Here is a 21,292-nt window from a genome sequence, read left to right as displayed (position 1 = left end):
CCGAAAAGGAGCCAAAGGAGCGTATAAGGTCAAACAGCCTCGGAAGGGATCTATGAATGTTAGTCAGATAACAGAGTATATCATCTGCGAATAGGGACAGTTTAAAATCACACTCACCACACCGTAATCCCGTAACTTCCGGGTCGCTCCTAATCGCTATGGCCAGGGGCTCCATGGCCAGAGCATATAATAGGGGTGATAGGGGGCATCCTTGTCTGGTGCCCCTGGAAAGGGAAAAGGGCTCTGAAGTACCCCCGTTAACTAACACTCTCGCCGAGGGCGAGTTGTATAATGCCGCGACCCACCCGCAGAAATTATCTCCCAGTCCCATTTTCCGAAGAACTTTGATCATGTAGGGCCATTCGACGCGGTCGAAGGCTTTCTCCGAGTCGAGCGAAAGGAGGTATCCCTCCACTCCCTGTTCGGAAGCCTCGTGCATAAGGTCGAGAGTCTTTCTTATGTTATCTGACCCCTGGCGCCCCGGAATAAAGCCCACTTGGTCCCCATGTACGAGGGTAGGGAGGAGTTTTGCCAATCTATTCGCCAAAAGTTTGGCCAATATTTTAACATCGGTGTTTAGCAGCGATATGGGGCGATAAGATTGGCAAAAAGCTGGGTCTTTGCCTTCTTTAGGTAAGACCACTATTAAGGCTGACATCATCGTGGGCGGGAGGGTACCTTGTCTAAGTGCAGAGTTGAACAATTTGGCCAGAAAGGGGGCGAGCGTAGATCTATAGGTCTTGTAAAATTTAACCGAGAAGCCGTCATCTCCCGGGGCAGTGCCACTCTTTAGGGAGGAGATCGTGTCGACGATTTCCTCCGGAGAGATGGGGATTTCCAGGGTGTCTGCCTTCTCTGGGAGTAGGCCCGGGACAGGGAGGGAATCCAGGAATCTATCAACATCCATCCCGTCCCCCCCATAATCTGAGCTATACAGTTTTTCATAGTATAGCCTAAATTGGTCAGTAATTTTGGAGTCCCTTGCGGTTGAGTTCCCATCCGGTGAGCGGATTGAATTTACTCTCCTGCTACTCCTAAGTTCGCGGAGTCTCCAGGCCAGAATCTTATCGGCCTTTTCCCCCTTTTCCATATACTTTTGTTTCAAGAATGAGAGCTTCCTTTCTATTTGCCCCACCTGAAGGTCGGCCAATCTGGTGCGCAGCTTCTGCAATTCCTCCCATTGCCCAGGAAACATCTGTGTTTTTAGTTTACCGCCCGGTTGAATGGCCTCTATCTTACTTTTCAAATCCTTCTCTTCCCGGTCCCTCTCCCTTTTTTTCCCCGCTCCGATGCCGATCAGGGTACCCCTAATCGTTGCCTTAAATGCCTCCCATACTCCACTGATGCTAACCTCCCCGTTGTCGTTAAGGGTGAAATAGTCTTCTATGGCTGTCAGGAGGGTTTGGCGTGTTTCCTTGTCATGTAGAAGAAGATCGTTACAGCTCCAACGGGATCCGGTTACAGGGGCCGGGGGGAGGCCGATCCTAATCTTAACCATATCATGATCCGTCCAGGGGACGGTCTCCACCCCAGCACCCGCGACCTCTTCCTGCAGTGATGAGTCTACCAGAATATAGTCTATGCGTGAGAAGACAGCATGGGGTCTAGAGTAAAACGTGTAGCTGGGGTTCATGCCTTTCTTGGGTGCACCCGTGTCACACAACCCCAGTTCCCCATTCACTTCCTGAAAGGCTAGTGCCAACTTTTTGTGGAGCCGGCTGTTGGGGCAAGGGTTCATCGATTTCCTATCCCTCTCGGGACACAACACCATATTAAAATCCCCTCCCACCAGGAGGGTGCCCTCCGCGAATGCCATTATCGTCCCCTTCATGTTCTCCCAAAAGGTGTCCTGCGCTTCATTTGGGGCATAAATGCAAACCAAAGTAAACAAACGTCCCCGCACATCCCCTTTTACCATGAGATACCGGCCTTCCGGGTCTGCCTTAGACGTTTTAAACCCAAAGTGAGCCTCGGGGGATACCAGTAGGGCTACTCCTCTCTTCTTTGACTGGGTGGAGGCAGTGTACATCTGCTCTATGTGTTTAGCCTTGAGCTTGGGCTCCTTTCCCCGAACCCAGTGAGTTTCTTGCACAAAGAGAACGTGTAACCTCGCCCTTGAAAATTCCCGTATGAGCAGAGACCTCTTGGTAGGCGAGTTGAGACCCCGGACATTTAAGGTCCCCACTGACAAGGATTGGAGTGAATCATCCATTAGGGCACAGTATGAAGCTCATTACTCCAATTTCAGAGACGCAAGCGTCGATACTCCCATAATGCTTTTGTACTTCCCTGAGGGCTAGTGACAGTCCCCGGTGTATGATCGGGTCCCCAAACCTTGGCGCGCTATAATAGTTCCCCCAACACCCCAACTTCTCCCCTTCTCTCCCCCCACCCCCCTCCCCCCTGATCGCCTGGTTGTGTTGAGACATTGTTCCTAAATCACACCAACAGGCCACCCGTGTCTCCCCCCTCCGGGCTTTAGAACTCAACATTAACACCCATTCGAGCCCCCCCTCTCTCCCTCCCGGGATCAATACAAAGCGAGGAAAAAAGAAGAAATGCCAAATCCCCCATCACAGTAACAATAAATGAGTTATTCGTCGGACACCATTAGCTCGCTTCAGTCAATCTGCGGGTCCGGTGATGATGGGGCCACTCTCCTGAATTTTCTCTGGCCTCGTACTCTGCGCCTTTCCTTCGGAGCTTTGTTTCCCTTTGGGCCCAACGGGATGCGCTCCCGATCCCGGTCTCCCGTTTCCAGGCCTGAACTGTCTAGGAGTTCACCCGTCACTCTTTGAATGTCATCTTCGGTGATCAAAGCATATTTATATCCCTCGAGCTCGAAAGAGAGTGAGAATGGATACCCCCACCTGTAGCGGACTCCCTTGGCTTGGAGCATTTTTGTCAGAGGGGAGCAAAGGCGGCGTCTCGCTAGGGTAAAAGCCGACAAGTCTTGATATACCGATATCTGGGCCCCTTCCCATTCCACCGGGCCTTTCTTGCGAGCAAGCTCAAGGATTCTGCTTTTCTCGGAAAAGTAGTGGAAGCGTACTAATACTGATCTGGGGCCTCTGGAGGACGCCCCCGCTCTGTGGGCCCTGTCAATTGTGGGTTTCTTTGGTGTTGGACCCTTCAAAGAGCACCCTCACCACCGCGTGGATTGCCTTGACAATGTCTGCCTGGGTTTTCCCATCTTGTTCCGGGAAGCCCAGGAAGCGTAGGTTGCAGCGACGTTCCCTATTTTCCAGGTCATCCATTTTTAGGGAACATTTCTCTTCTCTTCTCTCCAATTCCGACAGGCGCATGTCAAATTGCGTCTCGAAAATGTCACTCGAGGCTGTGTTGTTCTCCAATGCCTGCACCCTGTCGTCTATAGTGTTCACCTTTTTGTCTAGGGAGTCTAGCCTGAGGGCAATATCAGCTCGGAAGCCTGTGATTTCCTCCAGCAGGGCCGTCATCCCCCTAGAAACCGTGCCAGCGTCCACGGACTCCTGCTGTGTTTGGGCCGCCATTACAGAGGCCTTCCGAGGCTCAGGGGGTGAGTGAGGGCGACGGAACTGTTGAAGGGCTAACCTCCAGCTCATAGAACCTCACCCGGGTTCTTCACTTCCCCTGGGGTTGTCCTCCCCCGTCTGTATTGGTCGCTGAGAGACTCTCAGTTCTGCTATGTTCGGGGCGGGATGTGGGTTATTGTTTTTCGGGGACCCTCACCCACCCCGCCGTGGAATCAAGGGGGAGGGCGTCCGCTCTGCTAGGCCCCGCGCAATCCAGAAGACCAGTTCACCGCTCAGGGGGCTCTTCGCTGTCCGCTTATTCCTTTTTTATTATTATTTATTTTTTTTTTTTCCCCTTATAATTATTTTTGATTATATTATTTTTATGTTAAGTTGGCCTTCCCCCTCCTCAGGTCTCCTGGGGCCCCCGCCTTCCGTCTAGCGCAGGGCCGAGTCTCCTTACCCCAAGAGCCTGCGGGCTGTTGTTCTGCGTAGGCCTTGTCACGCTCCTCTCCCGTCTTACGGAGCGGAGCGCAGCCTGGGTCCCCCTCTTGCGGTGCCGCCCTGCTGCGCCTCCAGGGCAGCCGTGGCGGCTTCCAGGCACGTCTCTCCGGCCTCCGGCGCTGTCGGATGGGTGGCGGGATCGCCCGCCGGGGTCGTCTGGGCCTCTGTTGGCCGGATTCGAGCCCGGGCTCAACGCTGCTCCTATGTGGTGCCGCGGGGCAGCCGGGGGGAGGGGCCTCCCTCGCTCGAAGTTCTCGAGCTGCGATCTCCGGATCTAGGTCTCCGCGGGACCTCAAACTTGGGCTGGGGGTGCTCGGGACCGTAATATTAGTGGGGGTAGTGGTGATTCCTCACTCGGGGGGTGTCGGGCGGGGGCGCAGGTCCCGCGAACGATGCCCAGATGGGGAGACGCGCTGAGATGTGTCAGTACATCTCGGCGCCCCCTGGTGGATCCACCTTTTGCATTTCTAACTCTAGGAGCAGGTGTGTAACCTGCGTGGGTTTCCATTCTAATCTTATTTATCGCTCTATTTGGGATCCTCTGTTTCCACTAATTAATCTAGGTGTCTGCAATGCTTGTTCAATTGTCCCCCAACTGATTCAGTCTTGGATATATTATTCGCATTTAATTTGGATTTTCTTTGTATTATCAAATTTGTCTTCACCATTTTGACACAGCCTTGCGGGCAGCTCTTACATCAACTCGGTCGTTTTTTTCTCACTCTGCCTGGAAGCGGCACTGGTCTTTTATTTCACACTTGTTACACTGTTACTTCTACTGTTCTTTCTCCTCCTCTATTTTCTTCTTTCAAATATCATTTCCTTTCTTTTTCTGCCCCCTACCACTTGCTATTTTGATTGTTTATTCTCCCTGTAATGGTCTCAGGACTTTCTAGGATGATGTTCATTGTTTACTATGTTTGGTATCTGCTTTGGCTATTTCGTTCTACTTTGCTGGGAACTTTAATACTCAATCAAATCCTTCTCTTTGCCCTCTTATCCTTTCCACCTGAATGTATAATCTTAAATTAATTACTTTCCCTGCTACACATGTTAAAGCTGGGGTTCTTGATCTTCTTTTTATTTCTGCTGACCTTCTGTTCTTCAATCCTATTCAGACTCATGTAATTCCATCTTCTGATTACTTCTTGATTTCACAATCTTTTATTTGACCCCATACTTATTTTCTTGCTGACCATGTACGGATATGGGTCTAATCTTTACTTTAGCAAGATGAGAACTCCACATACTAAAAGACTTATTAAACTTATCAAACATGCCAAAGAAAGAGCAGGTAACATTCCAAGAGATACCATCCTACTACAGGATAAATACCTACGGGAGAACAACAGATAACAGTGGTTCTTAGCTATTCTAGCAAAACCAACCAAATAAAAAAGGAAATCCTGAAACGTTGGCCCATATTCAACGTTGGTTCCTCCAATCTGACCAAACCACGATTTGCCATCAAGAAAAGGAAAAAAAATCTTCAAGACACACAAGTGTAGTGTAAGCAACCACCAACAGTCACCGCACTCCCAAGAGACTATCTGGGGGGATAGATCGACCACTGGGACACTCGCCCTGTGGCCAATGTTCTGTGTGTTCACTGATGTCACGTACACAATGCCTTAGGCCTCATAACTCCACGGAAACAAAATACCTGTCTAGCGAATTCAAGAGCACATGTCGTGCATCAGACTGGGGCGAGAAAACGCACCACTGGTAGCACACTTTCAGTTACACCGCCACACACCTAAGGAGTTACGCTGGACAATTATCGAAAAGGAGATTGGTCCGTTTAGAGGTAGAAATATACAGGCCCTAATATTAAAAAGGTAACAGAAGTGGATATTTCGGCTTAAAACAGACCAAGTCCGTCTTAATGAATACATTGAATGGCAAACTATAGCCATTTTACTATAACTGTAGTTTATGGACAAGTTAATAGAGGCACTATGCCTAGAACACCATGCTCCATTTTTAGAATAAGTTAGCTATGCCCGGAATCGTGTCCCTGGATGGATGGCAATAAGTTCTTGTATCAACAGCCAAACTGGAGTATCAATTTAAAACAGACCGAGTTGGCCTGTAGGAATCGACTATAGAGCTAATCCACTAGCTCTGCAGCAATCACAGCCTCCATACTATGTCATTGAGGTACATTGCTTAGATCAATCTAAGCTATCCTGGGAAAAGATAGCTGCCCCTGTATCTATGGCACGGGATGGATAGACATTTGTTACAACAATCTGAAAGGAGTACTCCTCCTGGATACCACAAGTACCTGGATTCCCTATGCACTTTCAATCACAGCCTCCAGTCTCAGTTGCAGAGGTGTTAGCAACCAGAGGCAGGCGAGGATGAGAGACACACACTTTTTGTGCTACGTTGCGTCTTTAGTACGTTGGAAATTCGTTATCTGGACAACAGCTGCTTTTAGATACTTCAGACAACGGCCTAGTCAAAGAGCGCGATGCACTGCGCAAGTCTTGCCTGACCCTGATGAATGGACGCATGTAGGAAATAGCAAACGTGCATCCGGTGTGTGAATAGACAACTCAGCAACTTGTGAAGAGACAGTGATAATCACATTGGTGTCTAGTCAATTGGTCGACAGACAAATGGTCGATGGTCGACACAATTTGGTCGACAGGTCAAATGGTCGAATTTTTTTTTTATTTATGTATATATTTTTTAGGTTTTCGTTTAGGGAAAAAAATGGGTTTTTAGCAAAAAAAAGGGGATTGGGAGGACCCCTCCAAAAAAAAAAAAAAAAAAATTTGAAAAAACAAAAAAAAAACAAATTCGACCATTTGACCTGTCGACCTTTTGGTGTCGACCATTTGTCCTGTCGACCATTTAGATTCGACCAAATGACCTAGAACCAATCACATCTACAGCACAACAAATACTGAATGTGTGGGGCTACAGTGATCTGCATCCATCATGGAATGCAGCCGAACAAGTTAACGGGTACAAAACCAACCATGCGTTCACATATATGTAGATATATAGTAGAGGGTGCAGCACGCACTTCAGGCAGCGCTGATCTAATTCCATTGCACCAGGTGCATTATAGGCACTGGTGGCCACGCTGCTAAATGCGTGTGATGAGACAGGTGGTGGGCTGCAGAGGTAACTAAAACTCCCTTCTTAACATTTCCCTTTGCAGGGTACTTGCCAACCTGATTTACAAAGAACAATACGTGGGATTGTACTAAGAGTAGATGACCTGCAGCAGCAACTGGTGGTCCAGACCCATACCCCAACACCTGATAACTTGAACTACATTAAAGCCTGTTTACCCTCAGAGTTCTATAATCTGAGAGTGAGTCTGACTAATATGAGTGACTTTTTAGCCATTGCAATGTAGAATCTGGTCATTGAGAGTGGAACTGATTGTTTCATGGCAACACTTGCAAACAGAAGTAGTTGCAAATAGACACAAATCTGCCTGTTTCATTTTACTTTATGTGCAACAGCACTGTGACTCCTTGATTCTGCCTTTACATGGTCACAGCTGCGGTCTCAAAACAGCGATGTGATATAACTGAGATGTGGTAAGGAACAATGCCCATAAGCCTCTAAACAGAGCAACTGTGAATATACCACTAATTTTAACTGAAGACAATCCTGAAGAAAGTGGGTATAAGAAATAGGCAATCACTGAAACCGGTAGACGATGAAAACTGTAGTTATGACATTCAAGGAGGTGCCTATGGATACATTTCAGATTTGATCTTCGATGGACGAGCAACTTATTCATCGCAGAACATTCCTTGTGTCTTCACATTTTTTAGTAATTTGATTCTAAGAAACAGGGATTCCCAGACTATAGATCAATACAAGTGTGTTTGCCAAAGATAGCCTTCTGGGTCTTCCTAATCACTTTTAAGTATAATGTATAATGATAGTTAGAGGCTCGTGAGAGTGAAGTGTCTCATAAGCCAATATAACGAGGTCTGATTGTATGTTCCCACCTGCATAACATTTCTACAATAATCTTTCTTTTTCTATCCACTTTTAAACAGGCTTCACATCAGCGAAGTCTAGGAACAGCTCCAACTGAGGCAGGGAGAGTCAGACAATCATCCTGTCCTGCTTTCTTGACCCTGTCCACCAGAGGACAGCTGTGAAACCCAGTGGGAACATCAGGCTCTCTTTTCACTCATGGGTGAACGCTGAGTGTGTTGCACCTTATATTTATTAGGTGTCCTGCCCTATTATTGTGTTAGAGCTTTAGCAGTGTACCTCGACCGTAAATGGAAAGGTTTTACAATTGTAGGGGGAACATAAGAAGAAGTCCCTCTAGTTATTCCTTAGCCATAACTCCTTACAGTCAGCCATCCCTGGAAATAAATACACACTGTGCAAGGAAGAGACACAAAGACAGCCAGCTGGGAGCATCTTGTTTAATCAACTGTCTTACAAGCTGAAAAAGAATATCTCGCTGGATTTCTGCATCCATCATGGTTTTATAAGATGGCACGAATTACACAATAATGTTATGTTAATATGAACCTTATATTTTGATAGGCCAATTTTCTTAAAGGTAAAATACATTGCTTGTTTTCCATTGGAAATAAATGCTTTTCTAGAACACTTGATTATTTCTTGTTACAATGACTCAGATTTTTCCTTATTTCACTAAACACAAGACATATTTTGCAACTTTAAGAACTGGTTTTGAATCCGCTTTGGGGATGACACATTGCTCCAGACATTTTAGCTTATCTTTTTCTGACTTTATGCCAGGTTCATTTGTAAGCAGCAATGTTGTAAATAATATATTCTTACCATTTAAACTGCTGACTCACTGCGCATTGGCTTCTGTCGTGGCCCTCCCTTTCTGAGCTACACACAACCCTATATTTTCTATGTGTGCAACACTTTTAAATTTCTAGGAGATTTAAGGGCTGTGGCTTATTTGTAATATATGATGGGGCATTCATTTTGGTGTTGTATATTCCATATCAGAAATCTATATTATGTGTTATGTGGGTTTTGCACAATGTAAGCATTTCGTTATGTTTTTATGTTGTCTCAATTAAATGTGTACATTGTGTCCTATGTTCTAATGTACCTGCCTTTAATAAGGGCAACCTGGCTGTCTCAATGGACAATACTCCGGACTTTACAATGTTAGACAAGAGGGCGGGGTACAGGCCATTAATGACATTTTCACCTGTGTATCACCAGAGAGGGGGGGGTCTACTCCTCCTTTCAGAATGAGGATGCTTCCTGAAATAAAGCAGGATCCTCAGGCACTTCAGGTAGGTTTCCAGTAAAATTGCTTTATTGAGTTACTTCAGCTACATAAGATAGCTTGCAGGAATACCACTGGCACCCACCAACCAGGCACGTTCTTTCTAACTGCCTGGGTGTGGGACCGTCACACAGAACATTCTCTCACTCACATAATAACATTTTCTTTTACATCACCAGACTCATGCATCATCCCAAGCACTATAATACACATCTCCCTTCCTTTCCAGACTGCACCACATATCATGCAGCACTATACAACACATCCCCTCTCCTTTACAGTTCACACCACACATTGCACCACGCATATCACACACCCATGCACCCATCATGGTTTCATCCACACACACACATACGTTATAATATAATGCATCGCTGGAAACACTTTGGGTGTGTACCCCTCTACCAATATCCGACCTTGCACACCATTTCCATTGACTACCCCACACACCGAGATAATAGTCATATACTCTCACCATAAAGGCGTTAACGAAAACGCAGTGTCGGTCTATACCAATGTCTGTGCCTCACACCAGCACCTTCAGTCCCATACTCTCCCTGATCACAAGGTCTTTAAAGAGCGCAGTGTGGCTCTATGCCAATGACTGTGCCTCACACCGGAAGCACCAGTCCCATACTCTCACCATTCACATTGTTTCTAAGAAAACACAGTGTCTCTCTCTACCAATGACTGTGCCACACACAGAAAGCATCAGTCCCATACTCAAACCATTTGCAATGTTTTTATAGAGGGTAGTGACGCTCTGTGCCAATGACTGTGCCACACGGAAGCACCAGTCCCATACTCTCTCCATTCACAAGGTCTTTAAAGAACATGGTGTCGCTCTACTAGTACCCACACACAGAGGCCTAGTGCAACTCATACACTGTTGATACACATTACTGTTCAAACATATATCTCTATACACCATGTCAAATTCTCCTAAAACACCTGCACTATTATTTAGACATAGGGCCTCGTCGCGAGTTGGGCAGTAGCCCTTAAATGCGGCGGCAACGCTATTACCGCTGTATTTAAGGGACCACCCAAACATGGGTCTTCCGTGTTTACCCCCAGCTAAAAGCTGGGGGTAAACGTGCAGGACAAATTCCCATTTATGGGCGTGCTAAGTGCGCCAAAAATTCCCCATTCAATGGACCCAATGGGTATTGGGGAATAACAGTTACCGCCAAATCCTTGATCCGGCGCTAATTGCGCCAGACCGGTTGGCGGCAACGCTATTAGTGCCGGCAGTAACCCGGCGGTAATACCACTGGGATACCACCCAACTCCTCATGAGGCCCATAGTGCTTGACATCTTTATATGTTTATCTGCATCTACACCTCCATATGACATTTGAAATCGGTGCAAGAGACCAAATAGTCTGACATTTAAAATGTTACTATAAACCTAAATGGCCATAGCCATCTCTGCAGATCTATGCTCGCAAATCCTCACAACAGTTAAGTATTTCACCAACTCCAAAGAGTTACATTCTTCAATATCATTTCACTTCTGAAAATCCGACTAATGTTATTATTAACTCATGGAACGCTTTGCCATGCACTACAAAACACATTTTAATATCAGCCCCTTCTTGTGACTTAATGAACATGACCTCCTTGTCACCAAGAAGGCACACCCAGAAACTCCTATTAATGTTATTATTAACACATGGAACTCTTTGCCATGCACTACAAAACAACATTTTAATATCAGCCCCTTCTTGTGACTTAATGAACATGACCTCCTTGTCACCAATGAGGCACACCCAGAAACTCAAAAGTTAAATATGTCAAATACGCTACTGTATTGAACCCCCTGCACTGCACTAGCCATAATGAACACCTATCACTATGTCGATATTCATATACCCACTGCGTGTACCATATTCGGAACTCTATATCAGTGCAGCCAGAAAAAGATCTTCCCATGAAGCACTCACACATGTCATATTTCGTTACCCTAGACTCTCCAATTGACCCATTAACCCAAGCTAATCCAAACTGAAGTTTTCAGGCTCCCCTGCATCAAAAGTACCTTGCATACTCTCAAATTTTAGCTTTGTAATACTGCATTTGTTGTGGTCACACAGAGACTCTTCATCCAGTTCCACTTCATACATGCAGTACTGGTCCCCCCTTCTGTTTCCCTTCCGAAAGGAAATGCTGCAGTCTTCATCGGCAAGCATCCAACACGCAACAATTATCCACACGCAGCACCCACACATTACCAACATACACACTGTGAGCACTCACACAGTGCACCTTTTTACTGGGAGGCGTGACTTAGAAATATTAGAGACGGCGCACCCCCTTTTCTACCCAGGTTGTCATCTTTACACATCAACCACACTTGCATGAGGGAAATCGTCTGTCCCTTTCTACTTGGGCTGAATCTCTACACATCAACCACTCTCGCGCATGGCAGAAAAAAAACATCTCTTGAGCATTGGCACATAACAGATCTGGGCGCTTCTATGCTAGCATAGTCTGCAGCTTCCTATGAATCTCTATACATCAACCCCTCCCACACATTACAGAAGGCATACATACCCCCTATCTACACAGATTGACATCTCCTCACATCAACCTCTCTCTCAGAAGGTACCCCCCGCTCCGCTTTCTACTGGTGTGGGGTCTGTCGACCATGCTACACTCAGATGCCTGGTGCACACACACTCTGCCAGAACATGTCAGTACTAGAACACGTCTGCACAATTCTTCCACAGATTTCAGCATTCTCCAAAATGTTAAATATTCTCACGAAACAGATAATGGTGAGTTGCATTTTATGTACACATAGAGTGTAATGTAATGTCTAGAAAGTGGTGGCACATGAATATTACTAGAAGTAAAGAAACTTTAAATCTAAAAGGTGACAGTTTACATAGAGGCTTGAGGAGTAGCTAACCCTTAGTTCCTGTGTTTATCTGTTACTTCATGCAACATTTCCTTATGTTGCAGTTTTTGCTTTGTGTGACCTTTGTCATGTTAGTACCTTTTCTATCTTTTCCCACTTTTATGTGTTCTCTTGAGGGGGGTTATTACTTTACCTTCACATGTATATGGTTTTCTTTGTATTTAGGTTGGGTTATGAGCACTGACACGATACAGAGAGTAAGGGTAGTTTTCTTTGCCTTTTGTTTAAGTGCCAGTATCTGCTTCAGTGTGAGAGGCTTAAGGTCAGGATGTGGCAGATACTGATAGAAGGTGCTAAGTTTCTTGGAAGGGTAAGTTGGTTTGGAAATGTTTTATTTTCTCTTGTGAGAGCTTGTGATTGGGCATGGCAGGCCTGAGGTCCTGGGTGGCAGTCAGGACATAAGGGTGTTATGGACATGTTCAGAAAGTTAGTATTTGTCCAGAAACATGTAGGCATAGTTATTGTGGCCTATGGTAGGGTCCCAGGAAGGAGGATGTGTAGTATCTGTGTAAGTATGCTCATGTTCAGTGAGCAGTGAGGCTCCATGGAATGTATTGGAATGTAATGATGCAAGTGGAATGGAGTGTGCTGAGGGTTCCTGGTGGGGGGTTTTGGGGCGGTTGGCACACGGAGAGAGAGACAGAGGAAGGGAATAGTTTCTTACCTGTAACTCCATTTCTCCAGCATTGGTATCTTTCATGGATTCACATGCTTAGAATATTCCCTGTCGACAGACTGGGAACCCTCGGTACACTTATAAAGCAGTTTCCCATAGGAAAACTTCCGACACTTTTGTGTCCTATCTACGTCATTTTTGGGGGCCGCCCACGCATGCCCCACTAGGACGTAGCGGTATAAATGCCCCGCCCCCGCAGCTCCCTTCAGATTTCGACCCCTCCAAAGTAGAATGGGGTGAAACCTAGTTATACTAGTAGATTGCATTCCGGGGAGGCCGGCGGGCGCATGTGAATCCATGAAAGATACCAATGCTGGAGTTACAGGTAAGAAACTATTCCCTTCTCCAGCATTGGATCTTGCATGGATTCACATGCTTAGAATAGAATATACAGCAGTGATCCTGAAAAGGGGAGGTGTGAATGCAATCCGGCACCCTCCTAAGCATACATATACCGAACCTATATATATATATATATATATATATATATATATATACATATACCTATATATGTCCATATATACATATGCTAAAATAAGTACAGACCCTTCCTGAAAAGGGCTTATCTTAGTGAAACAGATGGCGTACGACTGCTCTTCCCATTTGTATCTCGTCTGCATGCTGCCATTCGAGACAGTAATGGTGGGTAAACATGTGAGGCACTGACCATGCCGCCACCTGGCAAATGTCTGCCAGCGGGATTCCTGCCCACAACGCCGTCGAAGACGAAGTTGCCCTCGTGGAATGAGCTCTCGGACGCCCTTGTAGCGGTTTTCCCGCTTTGGAATGACAGAAGGCAATCGTCGACGAGACCCATCGGGCAAGTCCCTGCTTTGAAATTGCTTTTCCTCTCGCCGATGGACCATATGCAATGAAGAGTTGCTGCATAGATCTAAGTTGTTGAGTCCGATGAAGGTAATATTTTAGAGCTCTCTTCACGTCCAAGGTATGGAGGACTTTTTCCACAGCCGATGAGGGGGTCGCGAAAAAGGTAGGCAGGACAATGGACGAGTGTTTATGATAAGCCGTAGGAACTTTTGGAATGAAACGAGGATTAGTTGACAGAACCACTTTGTCCTTAAAGAACCTTAGGTACGGCGGGTCTTCGACCAATGCTTGCAATTCTGAGAGCCGCCTAGCTGATGTTATAGCTATTAGAAAAGCCAATTTCCATGACAAGAACTTCATCGACGATGTGGCCATTAGTTCAAAGGGTGCTTTCATTAACCCTGCTAGCACCACATTAAGACTCCACGTTGATGGAAAACGTTTAACCAGTGGGAATGTTTGGAATAGACCTCTCATGAAGTGTTTCACCAGCCTGTCACTAAACAAGGGAGACGACTGCCTCCAACTCGTGAACCTAGAGATGGCCGCCAGATGTACCTTTATTGATGAAAAAGATAATCCGCTCTTCGCCAGGTGTAGCAGATACAGTAGAAGTTGCTCCGGAGTTACCCTTAGAGGTTGCACTCCCGGCTGTCCTTGACACCACGTACAGAGCCTTTTCCACTTACACGTGTACCACTTTTTGGTGGAAGGGGCATGTGCTGCTTGCAGGATTCTCTGACAATCCGACGAAATGCTCAAGGCACCAAATTCCGAAAAGTCAGGAGCCAAGCTGTGAGTTTGAGACTGTCTGGATTGTGATGCCACACTGTTCCTTCGTCCCGGGACAGGAGATTGGGACCCTTCGGGAACGTTATCGGTTGATCTACTGACAGGTGAAGCAGGTCGGAAAACCACGGCTGCCTCAGCCAACACAGTGCCACTAGGATGACCCGGCACCTGTACCTGCATATCCACTGCAGAGTTCTCCTTATAAGAGGGAACGGGGGGAAGGCGTAGTGGAACTTGTCCGTCCACGGGAAGGAGAGCACTTCCCCCAGAGAACCTTCCTGTGGCCATCTGCTGGCATACATCTCGCACTTCTTGTTCCTCTTTGTTGCGAAGAGATCCAGTGGAGGCCGTCCCCATTTCTCGAAGACCTTCGAGAACTGAACGCTGTCTATCTCCCATTCGTGTATTTAGTCCATATTTCTGCTGAGTGAGTCCACTTGCTCGTTCCTTACTCCCGGGAGATGATGAGCTACGATGGATATATCGTGTTTCAGAGCACAATGCCACACCTTCTGAGCCTCGGTGGAAAGGGTTCTGGACCGCGTGCCCCCTTGCTTCCTTAAGTAAAACATCACCATTGTGTTGTCTGTCAATATTCTCACTATGAACCCTCTGATGTGCAGCAGGAAAGACTTCAAGGCCCAGCGCACTGCTCTCAGTTCCAGAACATTGATGTGCAGGAGTGACTCCCTCCGGGACCAACGACCTTGCGTTTGTAGAGTGCCCAGGTGTGCTCCCCAGCCTGTCAGGGATGCGTCCGTCACTATGGTTAGCCGAAACTCCGGATCCTGTAGGGGTACCCCTCTGGATAGATTCTGAAAGCTCTGCCACCACTGAAGAGCTAGTAGGAGCTCGTCGTCGTCGACGATCAGCTTGTCTGACTAGAGCCCTTGGGCCTGCGACCACCGGTCCGCCAGAAACTCTTGAACAGGTCTCATGTACAGGCAGCAGTTGCCCACTAGAGGAATGCAGGACGCCATAGCTCCCAGAATTGACACATATTTTCTCACTGATAGTCTGGTATTGATTCTCAGCCGACCTGCCAATCGATTGAGTTTGGTGATTCTGTCGAGGAATGGCTTCAATAACCCTGACTGGGTCTCGAATTGCGTGCCCAGGAACACCAAGCTTCTCGACGGCGTCAACGAAGATTTCTCGAAGCTTACCGCAAACCCCAGCCGTTGTAAGAGTTGCATGGTGGCCTGCAAACTTGTGTGAGTCGACATAGGGGAAGACCCCCTCACCAACCAGTCGTCGAGATACGGGTACACATGATGACCTTGCCTTCTCAGCCAGGGCGCCACCGGGGCCAAACATTTCGTGAACATTCTGGGAGAGGATTTCAGCCCAAAAGGAAGTACTGTGAACTGGTAGTCCTACCACAAACCTTAGGAACTGTCTGTGTCGCCGACACATTGGTATGTGGAAGTACGCGTCCTGCAGGTCCAGAGACGCCAGAAAGTCCCCTTCCTGAAGTGACTGGATCACTTCCTGGAGCGTGAGCATCTTGAATTTTAGGCTTTTCAACGTCTTGTTGAGCGCAGGTCTAGAATGGGACGCCATTTTCCGTTTGGTTTTTTCACCACGAAGTATCGGGAATAAGCCCCTTGACCCTTCTGCGACGATGGAACCAATTCTATAGCACCTTTTTGTAGCATAAGTGCTACTTCCTGCTGCAACACGCTCAGATGGGGTTGAGCTACAAACGCCGGTGGAATGTGCGGAGGGTTGCTTTTGAATTGCAGGGAATGTCCATATCTTACGGTGTCCAACACCCACTGATCTGTTGTTATTTGCTCCCATTCGTCGATGTAGCATGATACTCTGCCTCCCAGAACGTTCCAATGCCCGTCATTTCTGGTCCTTGGTCTGCTTATCTCTCGTCGACGACAAGTAACCTGTTCTCTTCCTGGGGGTCTGGTAGTCCCGGCGTCGTTTTGCCGCTTGAGAAGCCCATCTGTATCCCTGGGCGGGGTGCGCCGGCCTACTGAAGGATCTGTCTCTCGATGCCGAGAATCTGGAGTTTCCCGATGCTCCCCTAAAGGGGTGAAAAGACCTGAAACTTCGACCACTCTGGAGGGCACCCAAGGAAAGCGCCATGTCCGAGTCCTCCTTCATGCCCTTCAGGGACTCGTCCACCTTCTCGACGAACAGAAGGTCTCCCTCAAAGGGCATATCCACCACCTTGTATTGCAACTCTGGTCTAAAGTTGGTGCATTTCAGCCATGCTTGCCTTCGGAGAACCACACCGTTATTCACCTGTTTAAACCCCGATTCTGCGAGGTCCACTCCGATGTTTATGGCATGATTGGAGGCCTCTTCACCTTCCCTGACGAGTAACATCACCGCCTTACGATGTTCTTCCGGAAGATGCTCCAGCATAGGTGCCAGTCGGTGCCACATTTCTCTGTCGTATCTGGCTACTTTAGCCAGAGAGTTGGCCGCTTTCACAGTGGTTGCTCCTACCGACAGCACTTTTTTGCCAAAGGCATCCTGTCTTCTGGCTTCACTTTCCTGGGGGGTCGTGCACTTGTGCTGGGCCCTCGCCTTTCTCGCCGCCGCCGCTGACACCACCAAGTCAGGGGTTGGTTGGGAGGACAGACACTTGGGGGTAGCTTCTGGGGCCTTACATTTTTTCTCCAGGCGACCTTTTATTGCCGGTTCCGAGAAAGGGTGACGCATGGTCTGTAACCCCTCCTGCCACACATGATCCAGGATGGGTACCGAGAACACCGACCTTCTTCTCTTTCCCATGTGGTCGAAAAGAAAGCAGTCCTTTTTCTCCTCTTCCTGGGCCAACCCGAATTCTGTACACGCTTTGGCCATCATGGCGTGAAATGACCCAATGTCGTCCCGGGGAGATGGCTGAGCCGGGCTTCTCGGGGTTTCTAATTCCACTTCAGACTCCCAGGTTGGATCCCTGGAGGGGGAAAGTGAGACATCCAAGAAGGTTCTCCTGTCCGAGTCCGAATCTATCAGTTCTCCCTCCTCGTGGCGTGCAGCAGAGAGGTCTTCACCCGCTGGCACTGCCGTGGGGGTTGACGGAGGTGGCCGACGAGACGGGCCCGGTTCGTCGATGGCCGACCTGGCCGGAGTTGCTTGAGGTAGCCTCTCGTCAAGTGTCTTCAGCAAAGTTTGTAACGTGGATAAAACCTCCAGCGACAAGAGTGACTGCGGATTGAGAAGAGGGGTAGACCCCGGAATGCTGGCTCCCCCGGAGAGAGGCCTGGTAATTCTTCGTAACCCGAGGTCTGCAGGGCCAGCTACTCTCACATCCTCATCTCACGAGGACAGCGACAAGGCCGCCTCTTGCTGCAGTAGGGTCTCTGGCAAAACCCGGTCGAATACTTCTGGTCACTAGGCCTCTTGCGGAATCTCCGTCGACGAGGCTAAAGCTGGCCCCGTCATCGTCGTCACCATCTGCGGCCCAAGAATAGTTGAGACCAATTGTGTCAGTGGCAGAGAAGGGGTCGACGACTGCCCTGCCGTCGATGACGGTGGTGGTCCTGTAGGTCCCTTAGGCGTTCCCGCCTTTTCTGAACTTGACCTACGCTTCTCCACTTCTTGACTCGAGGTCGATCTATGGTGATCGCCCGAGGAGGATTTCGACTTTTCCTTTCTGTCTTTCTTCGTCGAAGATGAGGATGACGGGGCTTTCTTCGACGAGGACTCCTTAGAATGGCTTCTCGATGATTCCTTCTCCGCCGGTCGTGATTTCTTCACCGGGGGTTCCGATGATGTCGAGTGGCGTGGGGCCCCTGAAGATTTTGACACTGAGGCCACACTGCGCGTGGAGCCTACATCCGAAGGCGGGTATGCCCCCGCTCCATCGTTTAACCATGCCACTAGTCGTCGACTTCGATCTTTAAGAGTCTTCTGTGAGAAGCCCTTACATATGTCGCACTTGTCTGCCGAATGATGAGGGTGTAGACAATATATGCAATCCATATGCCCGTCCCCCTCATACACCTTCTTCAACCCACACGTAGCGCACGGGCGGAACAGCGCTTTTCCCGACATCAGGACAAAACTCCAACAACACAACCTAGACAAAATAGTAGACTACACGAGGTGCTCCGACTACTTTGGAGACGGTTGAAATCTGAAGGAAGCCGCAGGGGCGGGGCATTTATACCGCTACGTCCTAGTCGGGTATGCGTGGGCGGCCCCAAAAACGACATAGATAGAACACAAAAGTGTCTGAAGTTTTCCTATGGGAAACGGCTTTATAAGTGTCGACGGGGAATATTCTAAGCATGTGAATCCATGAAAGATCCAATGCTGCAGAACTAGAAGGATGCTTATTACCTCTCTCCTACATCTGATCTACATCTATAACTAAGACAATAAATAAGCATTCCTTTTCTACTAACCTGGTCTGGAGTGGTTCCACCATCTTCATTACTTACCTTATGAACAAGGGAGAATATTTCAAACGGCTTCCGCTTACAGCCCCTCCCGATCAAAACACGTCCTCCTCGCTTCTCTTTGAGCTAGCTTTACCAAGCAAGCAGTAACATCAGAGTGACTGCAAGCGTTATTTTAGGACAGTTTTTTGCTTAATTGGAGCTGTAAACATGCCATTGGGGTAAAACAAAAATGCGTTATGTCCCTGCAGCCACTTCGTTTATTAGCAGTATGTATGTCCTTCACAGAAGTCCTCTTAAAAGTAAGCACTGGCAAAGCCAAACGTGTTGGCTTGTGTTTAGGCATTTGCCAGGAATTGCCATTCTATGCCCACGTACTCGCACTATTTCGCATCTGCTATGGCCAGTTAATACGAGTACAGCAGTGCCTGGCAAATGCCTATTGTATGCCTACATAAAGGCCAAAACTGGTGGCATTGGCGATGCTCCTTTCATTTGTGTAGCGCCCAGATCTTCTGATGTGCAGAAACAGGAGCAGGGGTTGTTGTCAATCAGCGCTCTCCCAATGTTTTGCCTCCTCCGTCACCATAGGATGCCCCAAGGGCGCATTGTACGCACAACCTTAGCATGTGTCATAAGCATGAATCGCCCAATGTCACCCATGGCTCGCAGGCAACACCCGATGCGAGCAGGGCACACACGCACCTGTTTCCCTGCCTCATTAGAGAACCCCTCAATTTCGTATCGCACGTAAAGCGCCAACAGGGAAAGTGACCAGTACAAGCGGCCTGCGACTCAAAATCGAATACAGTTCATCATCACCGCTTCACGTAGTTGCACTACCCATCCTATCTACAAATGAATGCTCTCAGTAAACAGAAGGCAGCTTGGGAACCAACTGAGTCGCCACTAGATGGCACCCTAGCTCCATCAGCAGGCCTGCAGGAAAACATCAAACTACTGTATTTCGCAGAAGGTGCTTCAAAAACAGCGTTTTTGAAAACTCATTGGCCCTCATTACGACCCTGGCGGAGGACCATGGTGCAATTTGCACCATGGTCCATGGCGCAGAGCTGCCAACTCCGCCATGGGGGTTGGCGGACTTACCGCCCCATTCCGACCTTCGCGGGGCGGTAAGTCCCCAATCCCCATTTACCCTTCCCCATTCCCATTTTTGCCCCATAGGGTATAATGGGAGTGGGGAAGGCGTTAATTACGCCACCGTAAATTACGGTGGCGTAATTAACAACAGGTCCCGTAGCGCCATGGATTTTTCCGCCCGGAAAAACCAGGCGTATAAATCGCCATGGCGCTACGGGAACTCGTAGTCTGGCGGAAAGGTACGCCATGCATTACGCTGGCGTAGAACCCTTTCCGCCAGGGTCGTAATGAGGGCCATTGTGTGTACATGCACCAAGACCCCGGTTTTGTTTCTATTTTTTATACTATAAATGGATGAAGCTATACCAATGTAAGGTCCTTGGTTGTTGGTGCCAGACTTTAAGAACATAGATCAAAAATGACTTGTAGTTGTTGGACACATGTACACGCCCTCGTATGTACAGTTGCTCACTTCCTACGAGCCAGATAAGGGGTGCAAGATTACAACCGTTGATTTTTGTGTGAAGTTTGTTTATCTCTCAGACCCCCCTCGCACCTCCTCACACTATTTGAAGCTTAGGTATATAACTCTTGATCTCTCTTGCAAGAACGTTGATGACTGACAAATAAAAACCCTGGTAGCAGGTGGAAACTGATTGGAGTAGATGTGTTTACGACTAGGTAGAGGCCTAGGGCTGCAGCTTGCCAGAGGAGCAGCATTTTATTGCAGCATATTTTCATTTTACTGGTTGTCATTTCTTTTAAATAAAGCTAATTTTGTTTCTCCGAGTCTGGCTGATCCACAACACTGCAAGTAATTTTGAGCTGTAAGCAGTCATTCCCCTCTGACAGTTAATGCTTGTGATGGCCAAACTTGTATATATGCTTGATATTTACAAAAGCTTGTTAGAGTGACTTTAAGTATTAAGTAATTCAGTCATACAACTCTCACAGACATACATGACAGATATAAAGCTCTTTGGTCAGTCTTATCTTCCCAAAATGCTCTTTAATATGCATGACTTGGTGGCTATGGAGAGGACACTTTACAGAAGGGAAGGGAAATTGGTTTTATTTGAGAACATTTGGGGTAAATTTCTTCAGCTATACTAGACTTGGTGTTGTACTTATGTAAATAGGGGCTGGGGGGAGGTGACTGGGGGATGTGGTGAATTAGGCTGGGGGCTATGTGTGGTTATATGCTGCAATGTAATTAGTTGTTTTAAAAAAAAGTGTTTTGATGGTTTCAAGTACTTTAAATGTCTTATGGTGTGTATTGTAATGTATGTGATTTTATAGTTTTGTAAATAAAGTTTAAAAAAATATATATATGCAAAA

This window comes from Ambystoma mexicanum, chromosome 7p, assembly GCF_040938575.1.
Source record: "Ambystoma mexicanum isolate Mex_15411 chromosome 7p, UKY_AmexF1_1, whole genome shotgun sequence".
NCBI lineage: Eukaryota > Metazoa > Chordata > Amphibia > Caudata > Ambystomatidae > Ambystoma > Ambystoma mexicanum.
Note: the sequence above shows the minus strand (reverse complement) of the source record.